A 6,143-nucleotide genomic window follows, 5' to 3' on the forward strand; every position below is an offset into this window, starting at 1 on the left:
CCCTCAGCGAGAGGCCGTGCCCGGCGTTCCCTCAGCGAGAGGCCGTGCCCGGCGTTCCCTCAGCCAGGGGCCGTGCCCGGCGTTCCCTCAACCGGAGCCTGTGGCCGGTCAGGACCGCGATTCCTGCTGGGGTCACTCACCGCCCCGCCCGGCAGCCGCTCGCAGTCGGAGAGCTCCGGCCGGTGGGCCCCGGGGTTCCGCGGTGCCCCGGCCATTGCACCCCTGTTCGAAGCGCAAAACCACGAGCGGTTCACTCCCCTCTGGCTCGTTCGGAGATTCCTGGCAGCTGCAAAAAGTAAAAACGCTTTATTTCTAGAGGTAGAACCCGAGATTTGAAAGATGAAATCAAGTTTGAGTAAATTGAAGGAATTGGCATGCAGCATCACTTAGTGCAGGTAATCCTTTCGCCAAAATAGATATATGTTTATTCCGATTATTTTTCCATTTTCTGTCTGGCATATTTAAGATAGTGGCATTTAACTAATAAAATAAGCTTTTCTATTCCTTTCCAATTGCTGTTATAATAAAATTCAGTGTGAGCTAAACTAGAAGTAAAAATGGCTTCATGGTGAGATGTATAATTTTCTTCTTCATAGGAGTGTGAAGTTTAGGAATCTGAATAAAGTTACATAATTGCTTAAAGAAACTCCTGGGTAAGGTATAAAATATATAATATCTTATTCCACAAACTCATTTAGAAGAATGTACCGGTAAACTCTCTTAAAGTTGTGCCAAATTAAATCAGAAAAAACACAGTATTTCTTGTGTTTTTCAATTTCTTTTCCCCCCTTTCGTTATTGTTTCAGTTCCTGCCATCACTTTTACTTCCATGCCAGTAGCATCATTTATGCAGTCCTCCTCACCCTCAGCAGCTGGTGTATTCCTTGAGAATCCAACCCAGTGCAGTAGGAGCACTGTGTGGCATAGAGATGCTCTAAGACTGCAGCAATTTAATATTTAATGTGTGCACTCAAAAAGTGAGAGGTGTAAGCCAGAGAGGGATGACCGCTGTTTCCCCCTGGGCTGCTGAAGTCAGCTCCATCCCATTCCTCCTGTCTTGTGCCATGGCTCAGCTTGGAGTTTGGATATGTGAGTTCATGTGGATGTGTGCAGGCTCCTTTCCATGGGTGCAGAGATCACCACCACCTTGGGTGTCACCTTTCCTGCCTGCACGGGTGGCATTTAACCCAAACCGCTCAAGAATGAGCAGCTCCTCCTGTGTGTCCTGGACAGGCAGGAATGACATGACAGCGAGCCACACCACAGACTGAGCATTTCCAGACAGTCCAGCCAGGTCCGAACAGCTGTAGGAAATGTTTACAAAGCTGCAGAGAGAATCTGCATTATCATTTTGTGGTATTTTCAGAGAGGTCACAGAAGAAGGTGACTCCTTCCTCTTGCCAGCGAGGCAGGATGCGGGAAGGCCCTGATGTTCTGCGCTCCCCAGCATTTCCCTGAGCAGGGTCTGAGGAAGGATCAGGCCAAATGTGTCAGGATGAGATATCTACATACAGTAATTCTCGTTTCCTACCCTACAGCTCTGAGTTAAAATTCAGCAATATGTGTAGAATGGCCCTTTCATTGTGGTCTGTTTTTTTGAAGAGTGCAGCACACTTGAGACAGTTTCTGGGAACATCCAGTTGGAATTGAATGTATCAAACAAAAGGAACCAAATTTCCCTCCTTGCTTGTGCTCCACTGCAGGCAGGGGCCAGGTGGTGATCGGGCCAGAGGTGAAGTTAATTTGCTTATACTACTCACTTAAAGCAAAACAAGGAAATTCTTAAAATTGCTAGTATTGATAGTAAAGTTAAATTATTTCTTACCAAAGAAATGAAAAAACTGCAGTGACTGTAGATTTTTGCTTGTGTTGGTTGAGATGTTTAGATGTGTTTGTTCAGGATTTCACAAGATGGAGATCCTGGGCTGTGACTGGGGTAATGTTAACTACTGCAATACAAACACTGGTGCAAGGGATATATTCTGGAAGTACACACAGTTGGACACTGGGTATTCACTGTAAAGGGAGATTGCTGAGGAAGGCGTTTCCATGCTCAGCTTTCCTTAGGAAGGGAATTAATGTATGTGTAGTGATTGCTAACATATAATTCTGCTCAGTGCAACCTCATCTGTAACTTGACATTGCTTTTGGTAGAAGTATTTGTGAGAATCTACAATGAGCAAGTGATAACAGATTCAATTAAATTATTACATTTCTAATGTACACATTAACAGGGCATGAAGAAACTTCGATTGTGGTTCCAATTTCATCCCATCTTCTTAATTGTATGTGCAGTAACACCACACCTTGACATTTGCAAAGTGGCATCAGATCACCCCGAGTTTGAAATGTGATTCCCAGCCCATGATTATGTAAAATTAAACTGCTGAATAAGTACATTGGGAATTTGCAGGATAACCCCTGCATCAAGGGGCAAACAATTAACAACTCTATGAGTGCTTTCCAATTTGTTTTTAAAAATACATAGAAGTAAGAAATAGTATTGTGTAGACATATGTTTTGGTTTGTTGAGCCTATTTCTGGATACTATTTTGAGCACTTCCATCAGCTGTGTAGTAGCAGACTTCACAAAAAGGTGTGCTATAAATCACTCTGAGTGTTAGAGCTGACAGCTTTAAATAAATACAGCTGACAGCTCAAATAGCTGTTCCATTGACAGTATGTGGTCTAAATGTGTTAACAAATGCATAGACTCAGCAGTTTGGGATTAGTTTAGCAAATAAATTACAAAATAATGCAGTGATCCAGCAAAAAGCACAATGCCTGTGTATCCCTGGTCTGCATGCTTTGTTAATACTGCAACAGGCCTGTGGAGCTGTGTGGGAAAACACAACAGTGCAGCTGGAGCTGGGCTCTGACTGAGACAGCCTTCACATCCCACAGACTTGTCAGTGTGATATCAGGGAATGTGAGCAGCACCGGGGGTGTCGTGGTGAGTAATGGTTTAATAATGGATGCATTTGCTTTGCAGGACCAGAGATTTCATAAAGGAAGGCAGTAACTTCACACTAGCTTGGGTTATGATTAAGAATACAAGGTTACCGAGTAGCAATTGGAAAACTGCTTTCATGCAAAACTTGAGATATTGAAATGTTTTTGTTTGTTCAATGTTAGTAGCTTGCATCTCAAGAAAAGCTGGAAAGAGAAGATGAGGAAGGGGCTAGGAAATTAAAAGAATTTCAGCTCTGAAGATGGATAATATTAATATGTTAATTATTTATATTCTGAGCACTGCAAAATAAGAGAATTACATTAAGAATGATGTCACAGTTTGACACATTTAAGGCATGGCATTTTTCTGCTTAGAGGTTGAATAAAGCTACTGGGCATTTTTTATATCTTAACTGTTCACAGGGTAGACTGGCACAAGATATTAGGGGGTACATAACATGAATATGGAATAGTACTCTTGAAACCTGCATTTTAACAGAATCAAAAGTATTCTGGTGTTTTCTAAAAATGTATTTTTATAGTAGTTGTGTCTAGTGAATAATTGTATGCAATGTACAACTGTCAATTCTGATAACCAGCTGCAACTTCTATTGCAATGTGTAAGCATGTTTGCCAGTGATGACTGATTTCTGACTGCTGCCTTTCATGTCAAATAGTGGTCAATGCAGTAGGTGAATTATTATTTCTATCCTATTCATTAGATATATACTTACAGTAAGCACCCATATCCATAAGCTAAATAGGGGTCAGTATATTTAGTTTTTCCTTTCTTGTCACTCAATAAAACCCTGCCCCAGGAACTTCGTCAATTACAGGGGCCTGCCTGAAGCAGTGGGAATTCTGTATACCATGTCTCTAGGAGTTTACCAGTGGTGTTTTGTTTTAGGCTAGGGAGCAGACAAGTATCTTTGTGAATAAATTCAGTTTGAGTTATCACTATCATATGTTTTACACAACCATTCAAAAGATTTAATGTTTCAAGGATCCTGAAGAAGTGATGTTTTAATTTTAAATGTTTCTTCCTACAAGTCAACAAGTTTTCCCTTACTTGAATCTGCGGGGGTAGGTGCTGTGCTACTGTGATTTTTAAGGCACTTTTTTTCCTGATGGACAGCATGGAGAGATTCTTTAGCTGCAATACTTTGGATGTTTGAGAGATGTCAGAATACCTTGAGTAGGGCAACTGGATTTTTCTGTTTGGTGACCTGCTCCAGCATCCTGTTGCATCTCAGTACAGAATTTGTACTTTGCCTCTGGATTTCTTTGTCGAGGTCCACAGTGCAAAGGCTGAGACATTGAGGGGAGCTAGAGTTCAGAGTGCAACAGCACCTGGAAAATTCTTTATTTTACAGGCATTTGCCTACCTGATGTAACATGATTAGTTAAGGTCGGGACACTTAATTGTCAGTGAAATGGAGAGCAGTTTGTTTGTTACTTACATGTGAACCAGTCCAAGACCCTTCTGTCATCATACTGATTTCATTGCCAAGAACACACTATTTCTTGTGACTGTCCTGTGACATCCATCTTATGTTCTGAGAATGGTCATAACTCAGTTTGTCATGGGTCAGACTCTCGGCTTGCATAAATCTGAATAGTTCTGTTTAAGTCATTGATACTCTAGAAATTTGTATTCTAGAGCGTATTTCATAATGTTAAGAAGTAGCATCAAAATCCAGTGTTCATTTTTATATTATTTTTGTACAATAAAAGGAAAATGGTGATGACCATATTAAATGTACTGAGTCTACCAGCTTACAAACAATTTAATCTGCTTGAAAATGTCTTGAAATGATACAAAAATTCTGTTTTCAATTGTTAACTGTTAAGAATTGTGGACCAATATGTACTTTTTTTTTTAAAGGAGATGGGTGTTTCTTGTCTGGCTTGCCATTGCTTGGCTTCCAAAAGAGTACATAGCTGCAGAGAGCACAGAGGAAGAATCAGGGAGGAGTCATTATGGAATTTGTTTTGGGTTAAGGTGTCTAGGCTGTCTCAGAGAACAGCACCGCATGAGCTTTTTCTCACAATGTGTACAGGGGAATTTTAATTTATTGAACTGCTTTTGCTTTGATGATGAGGATGTTTTAATCAACAGAAATTTTTCAAGTACTGTTTTGTTAGGTTTACAACACACAGGCTGGAGAGAGCAAAGGCCCAGCTTATGGAAGCATTAACTGGATGGACTCTCTGACCCTGGTGCTCTGAAAGATACACAGAAGCAAGTGAAGGTATAAATACTCCATCAGAGCATCTGAATATATCCTTTTATATGAGAGAATGAAGTGTTTGCTCATTAGAAGACATTTCTTCAGCATTCCCAAAGATGGATGTGTATGTGAGGGACATTAATACATCAGTCCAGCTCACCAGGGAGAGCTGGAACTTTCTCAACATGCATTTTTACAAATTCTTCCTCCACACTTCCAGTCCTCCCTATTGAGAAAACAAGAAAATACCACCAAGAAGATACCTTGCTTCCCCTCTGCTTCTTTAAACCTCACAGTTATTTGAAACCTCAAGTCTTCATAGGCTTTCCTTTGAATTCTCTCTGCAGGAAAGTGCATGGTTTTTGCTTTCTTCATCTATTAATTGGCTGATGTAAGATTAGTTTAAAACAGCAACAACCTCATGCAAAAGCCGCTTCTTAAGGAAAAAGATATGACTGATTTTCACTTGGAAGTCAGTGAGGGGTTTTACCCTCACCTATCTCACAACTGTATCTGAGCTCGTAATCTTTGATGAAGATCTGAGTGTTCTGAGAATTTAAGCTTAATCCAGAAGGGCTGTTGCAAACAGAACTCCCACTCATTTCAGAAGATGTTCCATATATGAAGATCTGATGAGTTCAAGATCTTGGAGGGATTAACACTTTTGATTTAAGAAGTCTGATGTTTCAATATAGGAGTCAAAAAAATAGACACACGCTACAGTATATGATTAATTTTTATTGGATATTTTTAAGGGTAGTGTCTGCTGAAGTAGAGGTTAAAACATGGTAAATAGTCCACACGATGAAAAAATCAGTAATCAGTGTTTCATTATGTTGCTAAGGCAGTGAAAAAATAACAGACACTGTAAAGATAAATAAGGAAGTCCTGATTTTCAAGGTTTGGGATTGTCTTGTGCAGATTCATCCCAATTCTATCTTCTTTGGTCCTTTTGAACCT

This window comes from Pseudopodoces humilis, chromosome 18 (genome assembly GCF_049639895.1).
Source record: "Pseudopodoces humilis isolate 2021_Gansu_Grassland_sample_001 chromosome 18, ASM4963989v1, whole genome shotgun sequence".
Classification (NCBI taxonomy): Eukaryota; Metazoa; Chordata; class Aves; order Passeriformes; family Paridae; genus Pseudopodoces; species Pseudopodoces humilis.